Here is a 14,639-nt window from a genome sequence, read left to right as displayed (position 1 = left end):
GCTGAATGTTGTGGACAAGTAATGCTTTCAGTTCATCTTGTTCATTGCATGGACATAAACATGCACATTTTAGGGGGATGTTTATAATGACTACAGACAATAAAATAGACATGACATTTCAAATTCCAAATCAGTCAAGCGAAGCTGCTAAAAGCCAGGTTATGGATCCAGGTTCAGCCAATGAGCTCAATTAGCGATCAAAGCTGAACATCCATTACAATAAAATGACCACCATCAATATCAGCAGCATATTCTGACTGGGCAGTCTTGTTGGCTTGATATAGTCATTACATTGCAGTCACTCATGCTGCGATTACAATGTCAAAAAGCACACCTCTTATGTGGAGAATAATTCAACACAGCAGAGAAAAAAAAAGTGGGAAAAACTAAATCGCAAATGCATTCATCTGAAGGCACTTGAACTACAACTGCATGCCGTTCGTTCAAGCCTGACTGGCTGCTGTAACACACACCAGTGAGACTCGGCAGCATATAATGCAACCCTGAAACAACTCACTGGATACTATGTGCAGTTCCAAACAGTCTACTGTGTGCTTTTGGAACACTGACTGTGACAAATGGGGGTTAGTTCTTACACTGCTAAGATTCTCTGGGGATTATTGTGAGCATGCTCCCCCCAAGGCAACCCACACGCCCTCTCGCAGCTCGCGGTCGCAGCAAATCTGTGACACTCCCAGGAGAGCAGGCAGCTAAATTTTACTTTCCACAGTCACTCAGGGGCCTGACCTCATCCATAGCGCAAAAGCAGAGGGACTACTCTCGACTCACAGTCCCAGTCTGATCAACTAGCTTGCACTTTATATGATGATGCATGGCATGATGCAGCCAAAGGGCTGAGGTTTACTGCAGGATGCAGGCCTGCAAGTATCATTCAGTAATATCAGTAAGGAATTTTTGCATGTAGCTTTTCTGTAAAATGACAGGATTAGCTTTACCATGAGGAAAGCATGTTCACTTTAACATGGTTTCACCAGCGTTAATCCCTGTAGCATCCAGAGTAGCATCTCATTTGTGCAGTGCCCACACTTGAATGTGAAACATGTGAATCTAAAATAGCCCAGCTGCTACAGAGCTATTCTTCTACAGAGCTTTCAAACAATGCAGACGATCAAGCCCATGAGGCAAGCGACACAAGTCCAACATTCAACAAAGAATCTAGCCATTTGCCAATTTTCTTTGATAAACTGAAAAGCTCGCCTACGCATAGAATGAACACTCATTGCTGGGTCCAACCTGCAGCCCCCTGCCCTTGCTGGAGTCTGGTGTGATGGGAAAAGCCCTCTTATGCGCCAGAGTTCTGAACATCACACAGCCAAAAGAAAGCAGTCACGGAGTTCAACACCACCCAGGAGACTAGTGCCTCTTCTGCCTGGCTCCATGCTTTTTATGGAGTTCACTTATTTACACTGTCTGCTAGGCCTGCCTTGCTGTCTTTCATCAAACCCTGAGCCTAAGGTGGAGAGCCAGATGGGACGAAATTCTCCTCGATGGAATTCCATGGTGAAATGTAGAGGAGTGGAGCTACTCTTGTTCTGCTCTGCCATTTTAGACTCCATGAACAGCAGAAAGAGGTAATACAGGAGAGCTCTGAGGGTCTCCCTCGATGAAAACATGGGCGTCGGCCGTTTTGGCTAGAGAAAGTTTAAATGACGACATACTCAAAATATTTTTCCAAGTCTTCAGCAGTGGGGGAACAGTATCAGCCCAAGAGTCTTTGAAAGTAAATGTACTATACTGTTTATTGTCTGTTAGAGAGACACAGCAAAAGTAAGCCAGTGAGTATGACATAGATGGCACCACTGAGGACATAATCCACTCACCCCAATCTAATGGGGTCATTTCTTTGTCTGACAGGACTCTGCCCACATGTGCAGCATCCTCAAACAGCTTGCACTAAGCTGCCAACAGAGAGGCCACCAGTACTAGCCATTCAGCCACTTCCATAAGCCACCAAAGCAAAAAAAAAAAAAAAACTATATATAAATCATTAGTGAGCTAGACTGCTGAATTATGGCTCATTTAGCCATGCTGTGCAATACATTACAGGCTTGCGCAGGGCTTGTTCCACACGATAGCCAGTATATGCACCATGCACTATGAGAATATTTACACGCCACAGTTTAAAGATGATACATCTCCTGGCAAATTCAATATTTGGAGATTAATAATCACTGTGACAGTAAAATGCTACAATGGTTAACTACTAATAACTTTTCCTACTGAACAAGTGGTCTTCTGTTGAGCATGCATGCAGTAAATGTACTCGTGGAAACCCTGATATGTGAAGTACATCTGTCAGGTGTCAGCATCGACAAATAGCTATGCAAATACTGCAGTCTCTGTATGAAAGTGTTCAGGTTCTATATAAAAATACAGTCTGTTCAGACAAACACATGGCAAATGCAGGAGTCCACAGATGGAGGCAGACAGAATGCTGCATCGCAAGACAGGTACACCAAGTAGGTGATTTCTGCTCCCCAACCTGCCCAGAGAAGTGCACTGCTCCTATAAGGAGCTTAATCAGAAGCTGAGGGTGCCATACTGCTGAGTGCTACTCCAGTGACATGGTAGCAGAGCTAGTCACAACGTGCACTCTCGCAATACCACTCACAGTAATACTAAGCCTCATCCCAATAGTGTTTGCACCGAATATCTTCATTTTTAGAAAAAAACAGGAGTCAAAAGCAAAGTCTTGTACCTGAAAAGATATGCTGTCCTCAAGCACTAATCTGAGATCCTGTGTTCTTGGGAATGAATTCTCCTGTAATACCACTGGCACATATTTGCTCGAGCTTCATACTGTGGCCAGTTTGGAGTTGAGCGAGTTTTAGCACCCACGTTTAAGCAGCCTCTGTTCTGAGTGAGTGGATCTGTTAGTGGGTGGGCACAGAATGCTTTTCCATTGCGAACGACAGAAAACACACAGTGTCATTTTCATAGCAGAGAAACTGAACCTGCTTAATTTTAAATCATTATCCATACCACTGCTTTAAATCAAAAGATATTACTTCAGTAGATAATGAAATGAAGTCATCACTCTATGCAGAAAATCACACCCAATGAGTAAAAAAAAAAAAAAAAAAAGACACTATAATGTTTAGAGAACAAATATCTTTGTGCTGTTTAACACCTCCAAAAAAAAACTGAGCAGTGAAGTGTGTGGAGGTGCGGGAGGACATTCGAGGCCATGACGGATGGACATTTTGGGGAATTAGAAGGAAAGCACACACAGCGTCCTAACCGCACCCAATCTAAACGTGGAAAGAATTAAGAGGACCGTTCGCGGGAAGGGAATGCGTGAAAGAAGACAGGCCACAGATGGAGTGGCTGCTAATGTACACAGCGAGATGGAAGATGTTAACTATTAATCTATGGTACCATGTCAACAGTGTGTGTCCCTCAGCCTCCCCGTGCTTCCTGCTTTTGTGCCTGCCGATTAGCCCCAGGTTGATGGCTAGCATGACAGTGGTTGGTGTTTGATGTGGCGATGCCAAAGCAAGAGAGCGGCAAAGCATAGAACGCAAGAACCTAAATGGCTGCGTTCCACGCCGATTGCTGAGCGTCCAGCTTTCAGGAACACTTGGGTGGAGTGTGCTTGTCTCCACATGCACTATAGATGTGTGCAAATCACAGCCTACAGAGAGAAATTTAGGATCCTTAGCCACACCCATCTCAAGACACCTAGACTCGTTACAACACAGACCCTCTCTAACAAGTTTGGGCAACAGAGCAGTTGAGACCACAGACAAGAACTTTTGGGAACACAACCTAGCACTGCTGTATTCTACTCAGTGGTACCACAGAAACAGCAACCCTAGCAATGATTTCAGAATATTTCAAGTCGAACCCTGAGATCCTTAATTTTAAGATGTTCTAAGCTTCCAGTAAATGAGAGAAGAAAGGAGAACAAAAGAAGACAGGAAAAGTAATGTATGAATGTAATGTAAGTAATGTATGAAATACTAAATGAGTTTCAGAATGACACTTGTGGCTTTACAATGGGAAAAACGACAACAAAGCTAAAGACTTTACAAAGCACAGATTTCCCCATTAGGAACTTGCAGATAACTCCTGCCCCCTTATTTAAGCCCCCAACTTAAAGCATAGGGTAGCCAGATGTGAACACCAGTCACTTACTCACTCACTCTCTCGCGCACACAAAGTCTTCCCCCTCCTGTACAGTACATAATCAAACACTGCCCCCAATCAACCACATGCAGGAAGATGCAATGACAGACTATGGTCAAGAAAAGGAAACTGGCACGCGCACACACGCACATATATGCACACAGCGAGTAAGTTCGGAAGAGCTGGCAAGGATGAGGGTAAGAGGGTGGCGAGCCTGGGCTGGACTGTGCCCTGCTCAGCATCTGGCAGGAGGAGCTGCAGTGTGCATGTCTCTGACAGACATGGGGCAGCAGGAAGCTTCTGCAGCGTGAGATTAGGGCGTGGGGCCCTCCGCGTGGCTCATGCTCCCCTCGGGGAGAGGAAACCAGATAGCCCTGTCTAACAAACCTCAAGCAGCGCCGTCTCAGAGACGTCTGTGATGGCACCCTACGAGCGTTTCTCTGTAACGGACCTCTGTGCCAGGGGGGAGTTTGCAGGCCAGTCCTAAAACTCTATGCTCACTGGCAACCACAGACATCATAAAACAGCAGCAGTCGAAGGGCAGCCACCTTGACCCACATCTATGCTGCATTCCATGTGTGATTCCATGCAGAGTGTTAGAATGAGATGATGTGCAAGCCTCCACAACCACAGTGCATAAGTGGAGGGATGGCAGGAGAGTGGAGCTGTGTGGTTTATTTGTCCCATTCCAGACTGCAGGGGAAATCACTGGGTCCTTACTTCACCAACAGCCTCTGGCTGGCAGCCAAGCCACCTAACACACTGACCTGAAGAGTATGTGAATGAAAGCAGCTGGGGGAGGGTGAATAGGAGAGAGAACGTGGGGTGGGTTGGGGGGGACTGAATGAGAAAGAGAAAGACAATGAAGAGCAGCATTACAGCAGTTAATGTTCATGGGCCACTATTGCTTTGTCCACTCTTCTATTTTGCTATTCTGCTCACATCTGTGTACGTGTGGGTGTGCGCACGCACGTGTGGTGTTTGGGGGGGGGGGGGGGCGTTAAATCAGGCCAAACATAGCAATGCTTGTGCATGCAAAGGACCTGTGGGTGATGTCACCAGAGAGAACGTGACTGTACATGAGTTAGGCAGGCTGCCTCACTCCCATACTGATCCTGATCAAGAGCCAACTCTGACACACACATACACACAAACCTGAGACTCTGAAACTCCATTCAGTTAGGAGATGAGCTCTGTAATCGATAGCCCACCAGTATGCGGGTAGATTCCAAAAACCAAGCCACCAAGATGAGAAGACCACAGGAATGCAGAAGAGAAAGAATTTTAAAAAATCAAAATGCAGAAGTGGTACAATGTAGAAAGAAAGGGAACCAAGAGAGAAAGCTGAACAACTCAGCACCTATTTCACTTAAAAAAAGGGAGGTACCATAGGGTAATGAAGGGTTTCATGTATATTATGCAATTATTTCTGCTCACTAGTCACATTTAAAACAGGGTTTGAGCAGCTATATACAAACTATATGTAAATCGTATTAAACTAGAGCCCATCAGGACATTCCTCAGACAAACATGGGCACAGAGAAGACTTTAAAACAGATCACACCTAGCTGAATTCACATACATGGACATGACAGACACTTGGGTCAAGCAAAAACCCCCATGTACAAACAAAATGTATATACCACCATGAAACTTGATACTACAGTGAAACAACAACACATAATAGCTTGGGGGAAAAGCGCCAGGTCTGAGATCAGGTCTGATTACATGGATGGTGGTGGCAGTGGCTGAAAGGGGGGGGGGGGGGGGCATTGAAGACCTTTTGTTGGCAGTGACCTTCTAGAGTGGTATTTACTTGCACCCTGATTAAGGCAGCCTCCTACTGTACAAGATGAGAAAAAGATTCTGTTTGAAGCAGATGAGGTGGGTTGGGATTTCGTTTAATAAGGAATGCAGCAACTGTAGCAAGTTTATCTGGCAGCTGCAGAAAAGAGGAGATTATTGTACAAGTTAATGACTACTCTTCCAGAACATGGACCAATTAATACATCAGATGCAGTAAACATTACTCAAATCCCAACATCCAAAAGGTTCTCCATTCTCAGTGTGCTACTGACATTATGTATACCTAATGTCTTTGCTAAAGACAATATTAAGACTGCTGAACTACAAAATGGGACATGCGCTTTGCCTACCTAAGATTCCCTCTAAATTCTCTATTTGGAAGATTATGTCAAAAGTCTATTTATACAGCAGAGTGCACTTCATAGTAGTTAGAGCATACATGTAAATTTTGGGGTTCCTGTTCAATTATTTAAATGTAATTGAAGGGACCAAACATAATGGCAAAAGCTGCAACACATTAATGGGACTTCCTGCTTGGAAAGGGCAGGGTTGAAAGTTCACTGGGCAAACAGGTGCGGAACTTCAGTGCAGTTCTCTCATTATCCTGGTCTGCTTTATCCATAAGGGCTGAAAAGCCTTTGAAGGGGGAAAGGCCCTTTTTCCATACTTAGGGACCAAAAGTAACTGTATTGTTTCAGTCCTATTCACCACAACCCACTAAAAAGGATGAGTTTAGTAGAGCCCAGGTGGAAGATGTAAACTATGAACAGGCAAGTCATCGATTCACCTACTGGTTTCTGATAGTGGCTTCAATTTTCTAAGTTTATCCTGGATGTTGTCAGAACTTCTACAGCACTGTCAAACGTGTATAAACAACAGAAAAGAAGAGATACATACCAATTTTACAGAGAGCCTGTACGCAACACCCATTGATGTAAACCTGTCAAATTAAACCCAGCCAAAAGTGCCCGGGTGTGTATTATCCCATTATCTTATTTACATATTTTTATATCAGCTAACAGATTTCCAATTATACAGAGCATGTAAACAATGGCCAGTGAAGTCATTCTGTCAAATGAAAACTGTATAGCAACAAGTAGCTGACTGGATGTCAGCCATGTTTTAATTTAAAAAATAAATAAAATAAATAAATCAGTTTTCAAGAATGCTCCATTTGCAAACAATGGGGAGAAAAAAATAAATCACTGGAATCTGTGTAATGCCCATTTGGTTGGTGCAAAACAGTAGACATACATTTAAAACGGCTGTGCTTCAGGACATCACTTTCAAATCTCTTATTTTCTGCTTTCTCTCTCACCCCCATTTCCAGTATAAAAACAAAGTACTCACTGGTGCCTAACAAAAGTCCATTAGAATATCACACATTATGTCTGGGGGGGGGGGGGTGCAATTAACACTAGACAAACCATAGTGAACCAAATGATTACGAATAAACTGCAGATATCAGAACCTTCACATGAGGAAAAACTAAAAGCATGAACACTGGAAAACACCAGTAGTAGACTTATATAAAATAAGCCCACAGGCAAAACCTATAATAAGGAACAGTGCATTGAAGCTAAAAAAAAACCCAAACAACAACAAACAGCCATTATTAGGCCAATAATGGGTGGGAGGGGTGAAGAATCAATTCCAGTTATAGTTCCAGGAAGGGGGCAATTAAGCAGCCATTGCTGTCGAACAGATCAACCCAGCACACAGTGGTTATAGTACACATGAGCTAAATAGAGTTGCTGAGTTGGTGTCAGCCAGAATGAGGAGGCATGCAGAAGTAAGCTGTGACCGTGCCTAGCGTGTGGAGTGCATGCTTTGTTCGGAGCTGCAGGGATAGTTAGCTTGCCGCTTGGAGGAAGTAGTCGAGAAGCACCGCTCTCCCATGGGAGGCAAGCCATGGGAGTCTTCACGTGTCAGTCCATGGGAAACACAACTAAATATTTCGACAAGTGAGGCAGAGCTTGAGCTAAAGCGTAGGTGCTCAGTGTAATAGGAATAGACATGTCTTTGCTGTGCACACACACACACACACACACACACTCACACACACACTCACACACACACACTCACACACACACTCACACACACACTCACACACACACTCACACACACACTCACACACACACTCACACACACACACACACCCACCCACCCACATTCATGCACATGCCTTAGAAGCTTGTAAAACACCTACACACCTCAAAGTGACTGCCTTTATGGAGATCCAAGAGGATGCAGCGTGCACACAGTCACGCATGGAGCCGTGCACGAGACCATGCACGTACCTGTCACTCCCTCATACAACAGAGCCACACAGACCACTACCACGTCTCAAGCTCCAGGCTAGCAGACAGACTGATATGCAGACACAGCAAACAGCCACTGAGAAGGGTGTCCATAGTTCCTGGGAATCAATGGGATCCATAATCAAGCACACATTTCTCAGAGGTCACAGGTGTTCACTGAATACCACTCACTCTGTGAAGTTGTAGCACTACAGTGGCCTTGAATAAAAGACCACCAATCAAAACAACCATTATGGATTCCACAATAGCACAGCATCAATAAATGACATGAATATGAGAAAAATGTCCCACTGACCTTCAATTCAGGTGACATAATTCTCTCAAGTAACTGCAAAAGGCAACAAAGACCTTGCCTTGCCTACTAAGTACCATTAACTCTCTGTAGCTTGGCTGCTGCTCTTTTCGTTTACATGTGTGTGTATTACAAATCACGCTAGTCTACTTCTGCCCACTGTTAGTTTTCATTTTTATGTTCCTGTGGGTGCATCTGACCGGTGGACATGTATGCCCATAAACATGGCAAGGCCTGTATCCTGCCACCTGACCCCAGTTTAACTCCTCTTTCACTCAAATGCTTTTCACCTAAACATCAGCATCCTCTTATTCCCTTCAGCAGAGAGGCCTTGGAATACTGAAACAGTAGAAATTCATTAAGACCACTGAAGTAAAGTTTTCCAGGTTCTCAAAACAGAAGGCAAGACAAAAGGCGCCAGATCAGACATATGTTCTGTTTATCCTTCTTTGGATGACATTTTTGTCCACAGGTCACAAAGCATTTAAAACACAGAGGTGGAAGTACACCGGGTGCTGCATGGTCTCCACGTTCCAGGTTAGATGTGGGCAATACAGTCAAATTACCTGAAGAATTCATTTTTGCAGAGTCTGTAATTGGACCATGTGCAGTAGATGCATTGTTTCATTAAGCACTAGAAACCATGTATTTTGATGAGAAACTGCCGCTCACTGGAGAGGAGATGCACGGCTCGTTCTAACCCATCCAACACATGTAATTTATGTCATTGATTCTACACACTAATTACTGTGAGTTTGGTGAAGGAGGTTCAGTAGTTTTTGAAACCCAGCCATTAAAAATGAAAGTATTTCAAGTAGATGGCAGGATGAAGTAGGGCACATCAGAAGCATATCATATTAGAAGGAAGGCTTTATCAGATAAGTGACGTAAAAACGAAAGAAAGGGAAAAAAGAAGGAAAAAAAAAAAACTCATTCAACATTTCCTCTAGTCCACTGTTGATGGTGTTTCTATGAAATGCTATAAAGAACAGGAGATGGACAGGAGGTGTCAGGATTATGAGGAAGTGACCTGCCAGCATTAATGACTCCACTGCACTTTAACACAAATTAAACTAAAATTCAGAGAAGGGACTGGGATGGAGTTTCACTACATTATCTACAATCTCTCTGGGAAATCCCAGTGAAATGCAAGGGCTTGCATTTCAAAGGTATTTCAAAAAATTCAAGAACAAAGTTTGATGAAAAAAAAAAATAAAAATCTGAGTACATTTTCTACAAAGCATACTGACGAAGAATGAGTATAAAAGCACTTGGACTTGCAAAACCTGATAAGAAAACTGGAGCACTGGAACGAAGAGGAAGATATTAACTGCAGAAATAATAAAATACTAGTTTTCAACCAGACAATCTCCAGCTCACAGGTGAAAGTCTACAGAAACAGTCTGGAGTTAATGAGTGCACAAAATATGCTTCTTGCCTGTCATTAACACCAGCCACAGCAGGGCAGACAACACTCAGGTTGTTTTTCTGTAAGACAAGTCCTTTCGGAACTTCATTTCAAACTCAGGTCTAGAAGAAACTATGTAAATCACCACCATGTAATAAGTGCCAACGCCATTACATCAGAAGCAGACTGCTTATAAAAAGTACGATGATATGTCTGTCGCCTACCTGATCTTGTTACTCCTGTAGTAAGCGTTAAGTGTATATATCCTAACTGCCAGAGAGCATTTAGGAAGCGAGTTTCCTTGTGAGTTTGCTGCTTTAGCAAATTTCTACATTTTGTTGGATTAAATCTAAACTTTCAAGACAGATTAGTCAAAAGTGCCATTAAAAATAATATCACTGAAACAGCATTGCACCATTTGCGGGAGGGAGATTAATGTAAAGCTAGTCCTTATTAAAAATGGGAATTCCCTGTTAAAAATCCCTCACATGCAGAACTGGCCCGACAGATTTAATCTGTCTGGAAGCTTTGTAAATAAAACCTCCACAGGTAGGCCTCAGACTCCTCTCATCAATGACACGTAGCTGCAGTCTTTTGGTTAAGACATGGACACAACATTCAGCTGATGACACGTATCCAGATAAAATTAGCTCCGAATCTGAACCTCAAAGATCCTAAAGGAGGTGAGAACAGTGGTGAGAGCAGCATGGAGCTCACAGGATCATTTGCTTCAGCTTCATACTCTGCTGATGTGCCTGGCGTAACTGTGGCGTTAGCGAGTGCTCAGAGGGTCCAGCTGGAGCACATCTCCCCGTCAGCCACACCAGCTCTAAGATACAGCACAGAGACGCAGACCTTTAGAGAACTGAACGCTCACAGGCTCTGACCTGAGCCACAGAAGCATTCAACGAAAACCTATCTAGGCACCAGCCTTTCATTTACATTTACAGCATTTAGCTGATGCTTTTATCCAAAGCGACTTACAATTATGACTGAGTACAACTTCAGCAAATGAGGGTTAAGGGCCTTGCTCAGGGGCCCAACAGTAGCAACCAGCAACCTTCCGATTACAAGTACCTTAACCACTGAGCTATCGCTGCCCCTGTTTCATGGTCTGTTAATTACACATATCAGCCAGAGCTGAATCAGTTTTTGAGAACTATCAAAAAAAGCACATTAACACACAGGCTACAAAATGTAATGTGCAACTGAGATTTGGGATATTTGAGCTCATGTCACACAGTAACAAAGATATTTTATAATGGCCCATTGTCCAATCCTGGAAGTTATGCAAAATGCACACTTTATATCTCAAAATGGTATAGGATTTAACTCACAGTAAACCTAGACCACACACACTACCTAACATGCAATTTGCAAGTCAATCAGTTCACCTAGGTTACAGGTTGTCAGGGAGAGGGGGAAAAACAATTAGAAAGCAATGATCAACATGCAACATAGCTTTAAAATTTCCACCCTAAGAGTGTTTTGCCTTTAAATAATGCAAATGAATGAAGCAAAAATCAATGCCTGTTCAGCTGGGGAAGCTCACACCATGCCTGTATGAGAATCTATGCATGAATTACAAAACCAATTAGAAAAGAAAGAAACATGCCAATTAGTAACCCCTTGTTGGGATAAAATCCATTTATGCCCAATCTTTAGAAGAAACAAGTCATTAGTTCATGCACTGAGAAAAACTTACACTTCTAGAATAAATGAAGACAATGCAAAATTTGATTCAGAATTTTCATGGAGCACCTCTACAGTGACCAGCCCCTGCAAATGCCCCACACACTCAAAAAGCACAGCTAGTAGCGCATTCCCAGCTGAAACAAGTGTTTCTACGGCTGAGGAAATGGCACAGTCCCCAGTGCCGTAAGAAGCTTAGCTGGTGACAAACAGCTGGCTGGGATGCAGATTACGAGAGAAAGGAAAAAGGCAGCAGGAGACTGGATCAATGCAAACTAGCCAAGCTCAGTGTCAAATGTCAGAGTATCGCATGGCATCAGGTCTCAGACTGATTACTGTACACGGACCCCAGGGATGTGTTTCCACACTTATTCACCGTCCACTTTATTAGAAACACCTACCTTGTACCCACACTCTAAGCCACGCACACTCATGTTAGGTGCAAGTGTACAATTACAACTGCTGCCCCTATGAAACTACAATTTGTCCACCAACATCTATTCATCACCGGTCAGTTCTGACCAGTCACACTGTGAACTGAATTTTATTTGGATGGGGTACCATTCTCAACACAACATTAACAAAGAGGGGACTGAGGTTCCTAAACTGATACAAGTTTATCTGGTTCAGCAGTGTCAGTTTTACACACCAGTGTCACTCCCTGTTGACAGTGGTCAGCTACTCAAGAACATCCAGATACAAGTAGCCACGTAGTCAATTGAACACTGACGAGGAGCTAAAGTACAGAAACAGAATACGTGCATAGCAACAAAGGAGCTATAGCCTCTCACTGCATATCCTCAAGGTGTTTCTCCTAAAGTGCCATTTCATAGTGGCTGTAGAGAGTACGTATCCTCCACAAAGAGAACATGCAATCAATGAATCATCATTTCCAAATGCTCTTAAAGTTTCATTCAGTTTTTGCAATATATGGTCTAAAGTGCTTCGGAAAAATAAAACCCTGGTCACATGACAATTTGAAACACGCAAAATGGCCAATAAATATCTTTCTAAAACTTGCAGTCTACTTCTATTCACAGTGAAGAAAGTCCTTAAGGGCACTAATTCTCATCTTATGAGAATGTCTAAAACTCCTTAATTGGCACGAGCCAAAATAGCTGGCATCAGGTTTAGTTTACATGCCTGAATAGAGACAATGCTGTCAAAGAATTGCATAGGGATTAAAATGGTACAGTTTGTGACCATAAGAACCAACTGCAGCCACCATATTAACCCAGCAAGCCTTAGTACAATAGTGACAGCCACTTCAGACACGGTCACAAATCTGCACAATAGCTAGTGAACTGGAACAGGATAAAGGATGAAACAACAGCTGATAGTATGTGTCAACTATCTATACACACCCCCAAATCCATCTCTGGTCCCTCAGCATGACAATCTGACTGAAAAAGGAAGAAAAGTGTGACAGGGCCACCAGGTTTCACAAGGCCCTTTGGCCTGAAGAGGAAGTAGGATAACTCACTATGGGACCCTAACCGCCTTCATCCACCCTGCCCTCCCCACACACACACACACTCCTTCCCGTTTTCCTCCCCACACACACTCCTTCCCGTTTTCCTCCTGAGAGTGTATCCTTTCCTCTTTTCTCTTTCCCTGAAGGTCTCGTGGATTTACATACAGCCTTTGTGTTTTATAGAATCAGCTGCTTGCTAAAAACAACAGTCACAGGTTGCTACTATTTTCACAGACAGGGTGAAGGTACTTAAATGCCATTTTACCTTTGTAGCCATACGACTTGCATACGGCTCAGTATGACAGAGTGCCCTTTGGAAGTATGCCAGGTATTTGCACAGGACCTACCATTTAGCTCCTGTGGTCATGTGAAGATCTGCTTTGATGGTTCCCATGTTCCTTAGAAAGAGACTCTATTCCCAAATGTAGATTCAGCACATAATCTGCATTAGCCTGGCCTCTAAAGGCAACCTGACCAGGATTAAAATAATAGTAGATGTCAAAGCCACATAAAAAATATCCATTTCATCCTATTATACCTGCTGACCAAACCACTGACTGGTACTCATGAACGTAACTATAGAGACGAATGTTTACAACCTTGACACTGGATCTAACTCAAGGCAATAATGGCGTCAAACTGTGGGCGTCCCTGTCCAAAAGGAAGCCAACGGTGCTTCATTTTGTTGTTCCAAAGGAGCCTCTAAACCGGCATTCCTGTGTGCTCAAGAGGACACACTATCATGGGGATTTCCTTCCTTTCATTGCAAAAAGGACAGGACTGGGGTCAGACCACGGCAGCGGGAGGCCATCCTGGCACACACTCTCCGAGATCAGTTCTAGTTGCTGCTATATAATGAACATGCACTGGCCTTTAAGAGACACATGTAAAAACTGATAAAACAAATTTAAAGGGAGACCCCCCGTAAAGAAATTACTTAACTAAATGCTAAGATACACTGTGCAATTTCCAATTGCTTTCAATGCCTTATAAGGCTTTATCTAACATAACATTTATCTGACATAAATATCTTATGTCAAGCAATGTGTCTGTATTCTGTATGAAATTATCTGCCTTGAACACTGACACATTATCTCACTTCCATGGTTCAGAATTAATCCACATTTCCTAATGCATTCCTCAATGACAAGTCTATGGTTAAGAACTCCTCAAAACAGGAAATGATACTAAATTTTGTTGATGAGTAAACATCTCATTACTCACACATTAAACACACACAACACTTTTGGAAATTCTACATACCCACACAGTTAATTTAAAACCAAAAGCATGTGCCTGAACCTTGTAGCTCAGTGTCATAAAAGATTATGCCATTAAAAATAAATGAAGACGCAACAGGATACTCCCTGCCACTATAAACACATATACGGCCGGTTTAATATGCTCTTGTCGCCTAGTTTTCTACACAAAACAAATCAGACTTTAAACTTACGGGCAAACAAAAAATAACAATTAAAGGACACCCGAACAAACTGA

At 43.0% G+C, this 14,639-nt stretch overlaps 1 protein-coding gene across 1 annotated transcript in view; it reads right to left on the bottom strand.

Annotated features, from left to right (window-relative positions):
- The window catches only part of rap1b (RAP1B, member of RAS oncogene family), a 37,502-nt gene that overhangs the window by 21,841 nt on the left and 1,022 nt on the right, over positions 1–14,639 (bottom strand). The window lies entirely within an intron of this gene.

This window comes from Electrophorus electricus, chromosome 11 (assembly GCF_041902795.1).
Source record: "Electrophorus electricus isolate QZ-2024a chromosome 11, ASM4190279v1, whole genome shotgun sequence".
In the NCBI taxonomy this organism is placed as follows: Eukaryota; Metazoa; Chordata; class Actinopteri; order Gymnotiformes; family Gymnotidae; genus Electrophorus; species Electrophorus electricus.
This window is presented reverse-complemented; position numbering and strand designations above follow the sequence as displayed.